This window comes from Pezoporus occidentalis, unplaced genomic scaffold (assembly GCF_034315485.1).
Source record: "Pezoporus occidentalis ecotype Australia unplaced genomic scaffold, CSIRO_AGI_Poc_V1 ctg257, whole genome shotgun sequence".
Taxonomy (NCBI): Eukaryota; Metazoa; Chordata; class Aves; order Psittaciformes; family Psittacidae; genus Pezoporus; species Pezoporus occidentalis.
In genome coordinates this window covers 512,131-527,943 of record NW_026914469.1, presented here as the reverse complement: position 1 = coordinate 527,943, position 15,813 = coordinate 512,131, and the positions used below count along the sequence as shown (strand labels likewise).

The window sequence follows — 15,813 nt, the reverse complement described above, 5'->3', positions numbered from 1 at the left end:
CTCAGGCTACTGATTGTACAGTAGCTGAATTTAACTAGGGTTTTTTTTAACTGTTCATTGTATTAGAGGTCAAATGTTCCCTTCTCCTTCAGAAAATGCTATGTAATGAGTTGCATAGCTCTATTTCCCTTAAACACATTCAAGGGCTGGGTAAGGTGTTCCATAGCTGACTGCTCTTAATCTTCATTCAGCATTGTTGCGATAGGCACTTACAGAAGGAAATCATTATAATGCAATTAAATAAAAATCATTAACAAGCTTTTCTCTAATTTTCTCTCTAGCAAATATTTCTTTATTGAACCATACATCAGTGAATTTTTCTATAGATTTTTTTTTCTCATGCTCTGATGGGAAAGTTGGAGAAATAAATGACCAGGTAATAGGAAAGTTTTCATTCATTTCATGCCTATTCTTTCCTTGTAATAGAGGACTCTTGCAATTGTCCTCTAAAGATGATTCTGATATTTAGCCCAAGAATAATTTTATAATTGTTCCATGGAACTGAAAAAAAAAATCAAGTCTTGTTATGTCTCTAAACTAACATCGTTTGAGACAGGAGTACCTTGCATTTTCCCACTCTAATCTCAATCTGTGCCAGATGCTCCTGCAAACCTACAACCTTTATGCCAGAAACTCAGAGGGAGGGTTCTACCTCTTCTTATGTGTCAGGATACCTTATTCTATTCCTATGCCAGTTCTCATGCCTTTCCTTCAATGCGTTCTCTTGCTCTTGCTGTTCCTCCTTGCCCACATCCTCCACTCCTCCTCCTCGCCCTACACAGCTCTCATTTTGCTGCCAGTCCTGCCTGCCTGGCAAGCTGGCTTCTCTCTGCCACAACTTCCCTGTTCATCCTTTTTCCTTTACTCTGCTGCTTTTCTCCCTCTCTTAGTAGGTACCAACTATAAGAGAGTAAGGCACAGTTCAATGCATGAATGGCTGCCTCCCAGCTGGTTCTGAGGGAGGTCCTGGGAGTATAGGGGATCTCTTGCAGCTGTGCCAGCTCTGCAAGAGCTTCTACAGAGATTCCCCATTTCCTGCTCTTTGGTTTTCTCATTTTCATCAAAATCATGAATGTTTTGACTGATGCCTAACAAATTTCCTAAAATGTTGGAACTGGTCACATGCAAAGCCCCAGAACTACTTTGTTTTACCCATGATTAAATGGCCCCATATCAGTCAGCTAATTACTTATATCTTTGAACCATCTATTTTCTGTTAGTTTATAAACTGTTTAAAGGATAATACTTAGGAAACCCTAGTAGCTGTATGAAGTTTTCAGTTTTCAATTAGTCTTTGGCACTACAAACACAGAGGAATATCCATCTAAACATCAGCCAAATAATAATAATGATTGCTATTGGGAAGGTAAATCAAGTTGATATTGGGAAGGTAAATCAAGTATTCATTGGTACTCTTTTCTTCTAGAAGGACAAAGAACAGACAGTGTAGTTGAGAGACACCAAATCTAAAATTGATAAAAGAAAACATTTTTATATAATACCAAACAAATCTGCATAGCTCAGAACTAAAAAAATATAAATTAGACCAAGAATTTACTATGTATTTTTAACATTTTCTGATTGAATAAAATTGAAATAGGGACTGAGATGCAACAGGTGGTCTGATTAAACTATCTGTCAAGCTGTTTCATATTAGTCTAATAATGTTTTTCTCACAGTCTTCTAAGGTGTTAACCAGTTATTTTCAGAGACACGCTGTGGGGACACATGACATCATCATCTGAGTGATTTCCAGGTTTATGGTTGGAGGGGGGTTGTTTCTTTTTCTCTTTCTGAAAAGTAAACCCTAGACTTCTTGTTCAGCCTCAGAGAAGGGTGTTTGGTTTGTAAGTAAGCCAGGATGGTCTGCTCCTTGAAGGGAGTATGAAGTTACAAATGGCAAATTCTACTCTTGCTGTACAAACCCCACTGTGTAGGGTAAGAATTAGGAATTATTGACATAAAAATTATATGATTCAATTCTGGAACTGGAATAGAACATAAACATTGGGTATATTTGTGATGCAAAAGCCACAAATCTGTGTGATTTACCAGTTCTGTCTGATCTAGCCACATCAGAGCTACACGTTTCTTAACAATTCTCATTGAACAAATAAGTCACAATGCCACATATTTTTATTTTCCAATTAATTGTTACTAATGATATTATAAAATAACCCTAATTAATAGAGATTTTGAACCAAAATTAAATTCATTCTGTTGCGTTTTGGCATAAACTGAATACTCGAACAAATGCATAAATTCTGGGTTGCTTTTCCTAGTTTTGTTGCTTTCTGTAGCTTTTTTATTATGCATGCAATGATTAAGAACAACATTCAACTACTGCTTAAAATTATTTTAATGACTTAATTTTAAGTTATTCATTAATGTGCTAGTCTTTTTCAGTTTAAATATGAACATATTTTTAATTTGATTTTAAATAAATCATGACTAAAACACCATTCACATTCATTTGTAACAAATGCACTTAGAATGGCTTTCCTTATTGCCCTCTTTTTTTGTATGTGCGGAGCCTTATTTTGTTGTAATTGCATGAACAGGACCTAAACCACTGACATGTTTATGCTTCCATAAGAATGAACACAAGTTTTAAAATCAATGTTTTTCAAAGATGATTAAACAAAACAGTTACATGATGACAGCATGCAAACAATTGAAATCCGAGGTCTCCAACTTTACTTCATGAAATGAAAGTGGATATCCTGAAACCTAACTTACTTTGTTTTTATATCTCTAGAACATTTTTAAAATCCCTGTCTTAATTTTCATTCATTAAGGTAAGTGTTTCTAAGGGTAAATATGACATTTATTCTAAGCTTGTTTTTTTAATCTGTCTTCATGGATTCTGAGACAATGCTTTTTAATTTTATTTTTTGTTTTTATTTTGTGAAAATTGCAAAAGATAACAACTGAAATCTGATTCTGGAACAACTTCAAAAATATTTGTTACAGTGAAGAAAGAGAAATGGCAGCTAGCCCTTTTTGGATTAGAATTATTTTCAATCTTTCTGTTCCCTTTTAGATGTGCAAATTTTTATCCAGGAATAGGAGCTGACGTTCTTTTTGCTGCCTACATTCAAGTTGCACTTTGGACGCTGGCTACTTGCCAGCAAATAAAAACAATCTGACAAGAATTTTTTCATGCTGTATTGAGACAGGAGATCGGATGGCTTGATGGTAAATGATATAGGCAAACATAATGCTAGACTTGTAGAGTAAGTATTAAATACCGGTTCATTGCCAACAGAGTATTAGTTCTAACAACTGAAATTCAGTTGTAATACTTCCCTCAGAGCAGTGTTATTTTATCTTATTAAACTCCTCTGTAGGTTATGCTATTATTTATACGGATCCTGAGATCTGTATTATAGAGTCATAGAATCATAGAACGATTTGGGTTCGAAAGGATCTTAAGATCATCTAGCTCCACCTCCCCTGCCATGGGCAGGACACCTCACACTAGACCATGTCATCCAAGGCTCTGTTCAACCTGGTCTTGAGCACTGCCAGGGATGGAGCATTCACAGCTTCCTTGGGCAACACATTCCAGTGCCTCACCACCCTAACAGTAAAAAATATATCTATATTCCTTTTTTTATATCTAACCTGAACTCCCCCTCTTTAAGTTTGAACCCATTATCCCTTGTCCTGTCCTTAGAGTCCCTGATGAACAGTCCTGCTCCAGTATCTTTGTAGGCCCCCTTCAAATATTGGAAGGCTGCTATGAGGTCACCATGCAGCTTTCTCTTCTCCAGGCTGAAGAGCAGATCATTTAAATGGAGCCTGAGGGACAGAGATGTTGGGGAATGCTGCTCCATGCCCCCTGTGGCTGCAGACTTGTAGGTGTATTGAATGGCAGGTGTTACAAACGTGGTGGAGCACTGAAAAGTGTACTGCATCCAAAGAGTTAATTTCTGTCTTTTCCTCACTTTCTTATTTGTTTGAATGTATTTTGTTTGTTTTGCGGGGTTTTTTTCAGTGACATATCTAAGATTAATAAAGCAATAGGGGAGAAATGGCAATGTTCTTGCAGGCAGTGACTATCTTTTTCAATGGATTTACAACTGGTTTTCCAAAAGGCTGGACATTAACATTTGTTATTCGGGCACTCTGTCCGGTTCTGTGATTCTCTTCAGCTCTCTGGTCAAAAGTAGGCAAGAAGTGAGAGTTTTCAATGAACTTCTGTAGTCCTATTTGGTATCCGTAAGACTTAAAAATACAGTCTGGCCCTTACTGAGTTTAAACCTTGGCAACATATAGAAAGGTGTGAGCAGGTGCATGATGACACTGGTACAGCTGAAGAAGTGTGGTGCCTCCAACATACACTCAGCTATACCTCTGCGGAATTTATGTAAGTATAACATACCCTCATATGAGAGGGTAGATAAGCAGTACCTTTGTCTTTTTCACTGGACTTCATGACAACTACACCAAAATAATGAGTACTGACAGTAAAATAAATGCAGAAATGAAATAAAACAGCAGAGCTGTGGTCATCACAGGTAACTGACAGGAAGTTCTGGCAGGAACCAGCTGTGAAGCAGGTTCCCTGTGACAAGGCCCATTTGTGGGCTCTGACCCCAAGGCAAGGAGGACATTATCCCTGGGGACCGCACAAGGATACAGGCAGACACAGCCAGGCATCAGGCACACTGTGAACTCTGCTCCACATTGTCCTTTTGCTCCCAGTAACTTACTGAAAACAGTTACGTTTCACACAAAGTGGATCTAGACCTCTGAGAGAGAAATAGAAACTATAGGAGCATAAACTGCTTTCGGCTACGACTTGCAAAAGAGTATCAGGGTGTCAAGTACCAAACAGGTACTGAATTTCAGTGACACTGGCCAGCTTTGCCCTTTCAGACAAGATGAAAATCCCAACCCTATTTAAAATGTGCAGTTGTTAATGCTTCATAGCACGAGTACCCTGCTATAGCTTCATCTGCAACCTACTGTGTATCAAGAACATGAATGTTCCCATGCTTTTTGGGCAATCGATTGTCCTGACAAAAAAACACCCTTCCTGGCTGTTAATCTCTCTCCCCCAGACACTATAGTGGTGCAAGTATTTCTAACTGTAAGGGATCTTAGTCAGCTCCTCTGACTTTCCATAGTGAAAGTATAGAAGAACTGAAAATACGACCTCATTTTTTTTGGCAGAAGGCAACATGCATTTGTGTAGTTAATACATTTTATGCAATGCAAACATTGTCATGATGCCCTTCAAATTTCTGCCTTGTAAATTAAACATGGGATCTTTTATAAGGCTATATAATTAAGACAAAGCAAAAATAGCAAATTCAGTACAATGAGTTAAGAATTCATAGACATCAGAACAACACTTGAGGTAGTTCTGGTTTTATTTGAATGGGAGTGTTAAAATATTTTGCTTCTACACAGATAATTTCTGTATTCACCAACAAGGAGTTAACTGCATATGCAAGAGCAGGAGCTATTGCAGGTGAAGTCCTGGCAGCAATTCAACTGGCAGCATTTGGAGGGCAGAGAAAAGAAATGAAAGGTGAGAATAAAGTTTCCATATGTTGGCTGTTTCTGTAACAGTTGCTAAAGAGGGTTTACATTTATTTATATCTTTGCTGCTGATTTTTTTTTTCCTTTTGCTTCCTTTTTGTTAGTTTTGAAAAGCATCTTCAAATATGCAAAGATGCAGTCCCTTTCCCGAAGAGAATGTATTCTTGCAGACCTCCTGAATCCAGTAAGAGTCGTAAGCCAAAATGACAGGAATGTGGCAAGAAAAGACAAGTGTAACACTAAGGCCACAAACCAATACATGCACATGTATTTAGTTGTGTTATACTATGGGACCTCATTCTTGCTATCTTTTTGATCTTTTATCTAAAGGTAACCAGCATGATCACAAAAACTGACAGGAGTTTTAAAAACTTAAAGTTCAGTAACAATTATGTCGTCCACAGAAAACACATACCATCCCCTGACCTACTTTTCCCTTTATGCTTCAGCCACCACATCTCCCCACCTCAGGCAGCTAAAATAAGGCCTTTGGTAACTGCGCCTGGCTTCCCAGTTCAGTCCAGCATACCCCTTTAGTTAACCAGTGCTGTTCGCCATCCTCATCACTTCTCATCACCTCTTTTCAGACTCATCCTTAAAGCACAGTTTGCCAGCTGTTTCCTGCCATGTGTGCAATAATGTGATATAGCTCTTCCTGCATGACTCAGAATTGAGAAGGACTTTCCATGTTACTGCAACCTATTCCTGCTATTGTAGAAAACCAATGTATCATCTAATCCCCCTGCTAATAAGTGTAAAAGCTCCACCCTAAAACCAGGTAGACTTTTTAGCTACACTACTGCATGGAGGATATTCTGCTGTTCGGCTGTTTGAAGATTGGACATCTTTTTCCAGCAAATTATATGCAGTTACTACATATGAATTTGTTCCTGTACCAGCACTGAACCTTCGCTTTAGTAGTTTCCACTCATAAGCTTACTTTCCTGTGCTGCTTAAGAAATAAATCATAGATTTTCTCAGGTGGCATTTTGCTAGACCAATCATATTAAGTTTCTTTAGTTATGCAGTATACGCTTGCCATTTCACTGGTCATCTTTTTTCTTTAATGTTGTCATCTTTTATTTCACATAATTACAGTTCATCTAATTCTCTTCTTGCTACCCTCCAACATAGTGTATCTAATTCTGGAAGATATTTTGGTATTCTTTTGCCGCTGGTCCTCTGTACTCATTCTCTCAGTTTTGTACCATCAGGAAATTTCATTATCATGAGTATTGCTTGCATGCCCAAATCACTAATATAAGTAAAAACAATAAATCCCAAGGCTGACTGAAGAATTCATGTTCTCAAATACCTTGGGTATTACATCTCCCTGCTGAATGCTGCTGTCTTCCTTTGAACAGTTTCTTACCCTACCATTCTTCTGCTACTTTAAAACTACTGCTTAATTAGTAATTTATCCTATGGCTTTAGAATAAATTGGCATCAGACAGCATTAATGAACTCCCAATGGATTAGTTCTATTGTGTCTAGCCCCTTTAGAAAAGACAGTATTAAAGAAAAGTAATTGGGTTTTAATCCTTTGCATTCATAACTCAGGACATTCTTAATTTAAGGAAACTTTTTAGGATTTCATTTTGTTTCATTTCTGTTTACTTCTGATTATTTTCTTCAGGATTTATTTGCAAGCTTTATGTGCTGTTTTTGTCAAGATAAAAGTCTGCACTTTCTCAGGTTACTGTTTCTGTTACAATGCTTCAGTCCTGTGGCTCTATCCGCAATTTGAAAATAATCACTAGAAGCCTTTGCTACTGGACCACTGTTACGTGTGCCAGTTTATTCAATACTCTAGAATAAAGAGCACATGACCACCATGAGAAGCACATTTCTTCCTTACTGTTTTCCCTGTCAGGTCAGACATAGTGATTAAAATATCCTAATTCACATTGGTCATCCTGCTTTTGGCACCATGCACTTTTGTGGTATTTTTCTACTGAAAGTTGATGCTGAATTGCAGTTTCAAAGCTAACACTGGTGAAATTATCATCTCAATGCTTTTTAATTTCTAAGACCCAGTAAATGGAAAACCACTGCTGCAGACCTTTTTTGTGGAGATTCATCTGTAATTACATTAACTAATTCAATCATTTTATCCTTGATTTTTGTCTGTATCCAGCTTTATCTTAATAGCCTTGAATTAATTTTTTAAAAAAGGTCCTTGTTTTTGTTCAGAGACTATTTAAAAAATAAAAATCTCAGCTATCACTTCCCAGAGCACATGGGCCATTCAGCTGTTGCTGGCATTTGATTCTTTAATCTGTATTTATTACGTTATGATGCGCCTCATACTTTCACACACTTCTGACCAAATTACTCTCTCCGTTCATGTCCAAACCCAATCTAGACTTTCTGATACAAACACTAGCCCAATAATATCTTTTACAGTCATTCTGGAGAGATATTTTGACATAATTTCATCCCATTTTCTCCATATCACCATTTCTCTTTTAAAATATCCTGAAACACTCATGCAACAGTTATTCCATCCTTGTTGTCCTTCTGATCCAATGCCAGTATTTTCTTCCATTATTGATTCTTCTACTCCCTTGAATCACTGTACTTTCATGGATCTTCCTATACATCAGAATTGATTCTAGGATTTTTCCAAGTCTCTCCCAACTTTTACACTTCCTTCAGGAAGTTTACCCTCAATCCTAGACACCTACTGCAAGGTACCCAGATGGAGTCTGTATATTAGGAGGAGGCATCATTCAGCCTGCAGGGGTGGTGTCCAAAGTGGCTAGGGGCTGGGATTCAGCATGGCAGTGCTCACGTCATTGCTTCCTCCTGGGGAGTAGGTCATAGCAACCAGTGCAGTGACAGATGTTCCTTGACTGCCTCTCAAGATGAGGATCAAAGGTCTAACCACATAAAGGGTGTTTAAGGTTATGGTGAATCCTCTTACATCTTTTCAAGAGAACTTAGCTCTGAAGTGCCTGTATACAAACACATGCAGAGTGGTGAATAAACAGGATGAACTGGAAATCTATGTGTGGTCACAGGGCATGATCTCACTGCAATTATTGAGACATGGTGGGAGAGCTCACATGACTGGAATGTTGTCATGGACAGCTATGTGCTTCTTAGAAAGGACAGGTCAGAGAGGTGAGGTGGTGGAGTTATGTGAAAGACTGTATTGAGCTCTACCCAGATGAACAATTTGAGAGTCTATGGGTGATAATTAAGGGACAGGTGATTATGGGTAACACTGTGCTGAGTGTTTACTATAGGCCATCTGATCAGGAGGAGGAAGTTGATGAGGCTTTCTATGGGCAGCTGGATATAGCCTTGTGGTCACAGGCCCTGGTTCTTCTGGTGAAACTTCAACCACGCAGATAATTGTTGGAGGGATAACATGGCCCAGAACACAAACTCCAGGAAGTTCCTGCAGACTGTTGAAGAAAACTTTTTGTTAGAAGTGGTGGAGGAGCCAATGAGGAAAGCTGTGTTGCTGAATCTTGTACTAATAGACCAGGAGGGACTGGTTGAAGACATAAAGGTTGGGGGCAGCCCTGGAGACGTTCAAAACCCACCTGAGCACATTCCTGTGCAACCTGTTCTTGGTGACCTTGCCTTGCAGGGGTGTTGGACTAGGTGATCTCCAGAGGTGCCTTCCAACCCTAATGATTCTGCGAGTCCTTCCTGTGGCTGGCCACTGCTTACTTGTTCTTTTAGCATCAGTAATACTTGCTCACAGTTGGAAGATTCCACTGAAAATCACAAGGTTAAAGCTGTTCAACAGATTGACACAGTGTTTTCCACTCACCCAGGACTTGTTCCAGATAAAATTGATCAGCTCAGTACATCACAAGATATACTGACAAGGCAGTCAATACATTTTCTTCTACTCTTATCAAGATCTTCCTCTGGATTGGATTACTGTTAACAAAAAATATTTTATATCTCTTCAGTGTATTTTATGGGAAATTTATAAATACACATAATGAAAGAAAGAGTCATTTCCTGTACATTTTGGGTTCTTGGGGGGGAGTTACCAAATAAATACCAAATAGATACCAAAAAAAGAGAAGATGCCAAACACACTGCTATCAAAAACGTCTCTTTCAGCCAACATTTCTATGGTTATTGCTTTCTTTCTTATATATGCATCTCGGCCTTTCAGTATGGAACTGATCTGATAGTCTTCGATGACTGTACAGCCAGAAAAGTCTTTACAGTAAGTATTCAAGAGTAGCTGAACAATGATTATGAAAAATACTGAAGTGATTCTGAAATCCCATTTGTGACCAAGCGGGTAAGCCCATTTTATCCACTCCAGGGCAAAGCCACATATGTGAGTTTGTATTACCAACACACTGCAGAAAGTAGATGGGAAGGGGCTTTGCCCTCATGTTCCCAGTGAAAGCCACTGGTGGAGCAAGAAAAACAGGAGCACCTGCAGCTGGATTTCTTCCTTGCCTGGCATGCAGCACATGACTGCAGAGCAGGGCTTATTGCTGATCCCTGCAGCAGTCTGACTCGCTGTCCCCTCTTCCAGGCCACTAGCAATTGACACTGTAACGTAAGCTTGGTTTTTATTGGAATAAAAGTGCAAACAAGCCTTTATTTCCAACATCTGAAATGAGTGGCAGAGTTGCATGTGTTCAAAGAAAACACACACACACATAAATGTCAGACTCAAGGCTGAAAAAATTAATTAGAAATTAGAGTCTGCTTTTGGCCTGACAAAGGATTATAGTTTCACACAAAGAAGTTTCCACTTTCCTCAAACATTTGGTTCTGTCCTTGCTAGCATTACAACAGAGAGGATTAATGTGCCTTTATCTTTTGGGTTGAATTACTCCTGTTTTCATGTTATTGAAACTATTTTTTTCTGTATTTAATCACAGAAGTGATTAAATTGTGGCTATTTTTTTTTCAGGTGGAATCAGAAATGTCCTTCTATTCTCTATAGTCACTCTGAAGAAGGATCCCAGCTATCAGCCCTCGCAATGTCCTTCTTATAATCCAGGTATGGAGGAAGGAAATTTGACCTACTAATGGAAATTTCCTATCAATGTTCACCTTTCGTTTAAAGGATTGTCACTGTTTGAAGCCTAGAATCGATGCTGATTTGATTCTAAGCTTCCTCATACTGCACAGGATGCATGGAACCGCTTGAAGCAATGATAATTAATATTGTCAGATAAGTAAAGCTATCTAATGAGCATTATGTGGTATGGGGCTTGGTGTTTAGTTTGGGTTTTGTTTGTTTCCTTTTTTAAGTCTTTTCTTTCTATATTACTTGGAGTTTTTAGTGTTGGACACATAGGAGCTGCCTATGCAATCTATAGTATTATAGAAAATAATACTATAGATTAGTATTATTAGTAAATAAGACAGTATCTTTGTCATGCCTGTCATCCAAAAGTGTTGAATATCTGACTTTCTTTCTGAATTAAAATTATCAACTGTGCGTACGATATCATAACATTTAAAAATTCCACCCAACACAATTTTGGATATAGGACAAACATCTAAGTAGTGGAATATGAGCCAATAAATTTGGAAGTTGCAAATTTCTACCAGTTGTTATTTTATCTGGTAGTTTAGAAAACCAGGTTAAAGAAGAAAAAGAAGTTATTGCAAAGCTTGCCTGAATAAACATACTTCAATCTTCATGATTAAAAAAACGCAATTCAACAACTGAGAGAGGATGCTAGACCTTGTGTAACTATGCTCACTTTATTGATAATATTTTTTCAGCTATCAATATTTAAAAGACTGTTTTTACAGTGACTACATCTGTAGTAATTCGGCAATGTAATGTCTACTTTCAAGTCGTGAATCAATATTAAAGTATTTGTATAGAATCATAGAACAGTTAGGGTTGGAAAAGACCTTAAGATCATCTAGTTCCATCCCCCCTGCCATGAGCAGGGACACATTGCGCTAAACCATGTCCCCCAAGGCTCTGTCCAACCTGGCCTTCAACACTGCCAGGGAGGGAGCATTCACCACTTCCTTGGGCAACCTGTTCCAGTGCCTCACCACCCTCACAGTAAAGAACTTCCTCCTTATATCCAATCTAAACTTCCCCTTTTGAGATTTAAACCTACTACCACTTTTCCTATCACTACAGTCCCTGATGAAGAGTCCCTCTCCAGCATCCTTGTACAGAGGTGAGACTGACTGGTCTGTAATTCCCTGGGTCTTCCATTTTTCCCTTCTTGACAATGGGGGTTATATTTCCCTTTTTCCAGTCATTGGGAACTTCACCTGACTGCCAGGATTTTTCAAATATGATGGCCAGTGGCTTAGCAACTTCATTCACCAGCTCCTTCAGGACCTGCAGATGGATTTCATCAGGTCCCATGGACTTGTGCACATTCAGGTTTTTAAGATGGTCTCAAACCAGATCCTCTCCTACAGTGGGCCCAAGATCATCATTCTCACAGTCCCTGCTTCTGCCTTCCAAGACTTGGGCAGTTTGGTCAGAGCACTTGCTGGTGAAGACTGAGGCAAAGAAGTCATTCAGAACCTCAGCCTTCTCCAAACCAAGGGTAGCCAGCTCTCCTGATAGTTTCCAGAGAGGGCCCATGTTATCCCTAGTTTATCTTTTGTTTGCTACGTACCTATAGAAGCCTTTCCTTGCCAGATTTAACTCTAACTGGGCCTTAGATTTCCTGGACAACATCCCTGTATTCTTCCCAGGCTGCCTGTCCTCACTTCCACCTTTTATAAGCTTCCTTTTTCTCCTCGAAGTTTTCTGGGCAGCTCCTTATCCAGCCATGGAGGTTTCCTGGCCCTCCTGCTGCATTTCCTTCTAGTTGGGACACAATACTCCTGAGCTTAGAGCAGGTGATCCTTGAACACCAACCAGCAGTCTTAAGCCACCCGTCCCTCTAGGGCTATATCCCATGGAACCATACTAAGCAGGCTCCTGTTTTGACCTGGACTGATGGCTGCATGCATTTGTGAGTAATTGCAGCTACTTTGCAATGAGACCTGCTATGCCATATTGCATGGTAACATTAGCTTCTAGGATTTCACAGCCTTGTATCATGCTAAAATGTCATTAGAAATATAAAAAAAGGCTTTTCCCCTTTTCTTGACGTGTTCTGCCTAGGAATCTGAAACTGACAGTGCACCTGATGCTTGCTAGCTATAAAACAAACCATGTTAAGGGGAATTTGGAATTCCAAAGTATTTACTTCAATTATCCTGCTAAGCCAGATATTAAGGTATTATGCATAGAGGTGATACAGATTTTTTTCAAGATAACTTAATTGCCTTACAGAAAAATGGTTACTATAGCTAAAAAATGGTGTTCAGGAGATAATGGAGACCTTTGCTTTTGTGTAGAACTAATAACACATTTTAGCTGGAACTGGTTAGTTAACTAAATTAAGAGCCCACCTTTTGAAGTAAAATGCAGCTACAAGAAATTTCCAGTAAGAGCTAGAAGGTCCTTGTAGATGCCCAATATAATGAAAAACTCTAATTGTTATAATATTCATTTTAATACAGAAAAATATTACAGTAGTGTACTGATCTCTCAAATTTTCTACAGTATAAGTCTGGTAAAAATATTTCTCTGAGAAACTGGCAACAGATCCAACACCTACTTTATTGCACTTACAATGCAAAAGCCGTCCCTTTGAAGGAAGAGATTGTTTTGTTCAAGAGCTCTTGACAAGTTAATTCTTGATGGAATTAACTGGGGGAAAGGTTTGAATGATTTCTGAAAATACATTTATTAAGAATGTATTGGAAAATTTTCTTTTCCAATATGAAGTAACTCTCATTTTACCCATCTATAACAGGAGACCGATTCCCATTTTGTTCAGGTAGAATATGAAGACAGAGAGGAGCAGGGCTTTCTTAGGCAGCTTTTAAAGGAATAGACAAATAAAATAATCATTTTATCAGTTTCTAAAGAGATCTGTTGAAATCATTTGGCACTTTGCCATTTTAATCAATATGAAGACTCTTTAACAAGTTCTGCATCAAGTTTCTAAAATGTTTATCACATTATCTAGTATTAGGGAGGGGCTTTGTTTCTCACTTCTTCCTCTATCTATTACAGAGGTCACCTTTTTAGCTCTTAATCATGGCAAGAAAGGGTGAAGCATGTTGCATAGCAAATGAAAACAAGAATGATGAGCAAACTAGAGAATGAAAGGAAACATAATGTATCAATGGAAACACGCTTGCATATTGTTAAGTTGCTTTTGTCTACCGACAACAGTGAGATCTAAGAGGGTAGTTTGTAACAGAAGACTTCACTCTGCACTTCTGTGTGATGCAGATCTATGTGACATCAATAGCTGGGAATTAATCCCATGTGATAGCTGCAGGAACACTTCCACCACAAGGGCTGCAAAACCTGCCCAAGACACTAAGCAAGTGCTTGTGTGCAATGTCTGTGCCAAACTTGCTGTCATCACAGCTACATTTTAGCAGGGTTTGAAAAGGCTATGCTGCTTTTCTCATATTAGCTTGTGGGAAGATGGAGGTAACACATAAATAATGCCCTCAGATAGGCCCATTCTACCTTTTAGCACTTTTTACCTTACATGTTTATGTGTAAGAATATACTGTGAAGAGACTTTATTCTCACTTCAGTGAAGGACGAAGTATTTGGCCCAAACCTGATTGAAATCAGTTTGAAACCAGATTGAAACAGTGCAATGTTTCTATTTGCTGCTTCAGTGTTTGGATTAGGCTCTTAGGCTCTTGGATTTTATCTAATTCCCCAGTCTAACTTCCATGTAAACATCTAACAGCGTAGTAAACAGATTACCTTATAAAAACTTGCAAAACGAAGACTTCAGTTGAGTTTGTCTTGATTTCAGCTGGGGTAGAGTGAGCAAACGGCTACATGGTACTGAGTTACCGGCTGGGTTTAAACTGTGACGAGTTCTGAGGTAGCTTAAAGGTGTAAACTAGATTGTCTCAATTCTTATTTGCTCATTTTGACATCACCTGAATTTCACAATTCAAAATATTCTTGTGTCCTGAGTTCAGCAGTAGCAGTCATTTTTTTCTCCTTGTTAGTAGCTGGTGCAGTGCTGTGTTTTTGACTTTCGGTCTGGGAACAGCGCTGATAACACCGATGTTTTTAGCTACCGCTCAAATGTTTTAGTCTGAGCAAGGACTTTGTGAGCCTCATGCTCTGCCAGGGAGGAGGGGAAGCCGGAAGGAAGCAGAGACAGGACATCTGACCCAAACTGACCAAAGAGGTATTCCATACCACAGCACTTCATGCCCAGGATGTAACTGGGAGTTAGCCAGAAGGGCTGGGAGACTGCAGGGCTGGAGTTGGTATCAGTCGGTGCTTGGTCAGGCTGGGGGGGTGAGTTATTGGTTGGCTGGTGCTGAGGTGTTGTATTCTCTTCCCTTGTTGTTTCCTTTATCATTATTATTATTGGTGGTAGCAGTAGTGATTTGTGTTATACCTTAGTTACTAAACTGTTCTTATCTCAACCTGTGGGAGTTGCATTCTTCTGATTCTCCTCCCCATCCCTCCGGGAGCAGGGGGAGGGAAAGAAGGTGGGGGAGTGAGTGAATGAGCTGCGTGGCTGGGTTTAAACCATGACATCTTGATAAAAATGGCAACTCTTCAGAGGCTTTAGCATTACTGAGATAAAATAATTCTTGCTTTATCCTGTTGTTCTGAAACAAGAATAGTCCTGGCAAACATTTAATGGAACCTCATCTCTCCCACTTCTTTTAACTAAGAAGGTCCTCATGATGGCTGCCGACTGCGTTACTCATAATGAAATAATGTGAGTTTTTTATATAAACATGGAAAAACAAATCTATGAATAGTTTCTCCTTGGTAACAAAAAAAAACAAACAAACAAAAAAAAGAAATAGCCAAGGCAAGGTTTCCTTTCATCTCATTACACAGATGTTTACACTTCTGTGTCTTTCTGCTTCTTGAGGTTTTAGAGAAAGCTACAGCGGAAATCTCCCCTAGGCCAACAGCCATTTAAGAGGGAAAGAAAAGTTCTTTTCCTCTGAAGCTGCAGTAATTGCTGTGTGGCATCTTCACCACCTCTCTGAGACTTAGCAGTAAGTTTGCATGGAAAGCAAACCTTACTTTTGCAGTAAGTGTGGAATGCCACATTTTGAAAGGATGAGCAAAGGAAAAACCTTTTCATGGTGCAGTAAAACTCCACAAACTCCACATCAGCCTCTTCCTCTTTAATAGCTAGAGCTCTGCAAATTTTTACTGTAGTTTTTAGAGTTTCTTCAAATTTACCCTGACATTTTTACATACTGTTATGTTTT

The 15,813-nt window shown here is 38.9% G+C and overlaps 1 pseudogene; it reads left to right on the top strand.

Annotated features, from left to right (window-relative positions):
• The first annotated feature begins 256 nt into the window (after window positions 1-256).
• LOC134166212 (phosphatidylcholine translocator ABCB4-like) overlaps window positions 257-15,813 on the top strand; it is a 36,122-nt pseudogene continuing 20,565 nt past the window's right edge.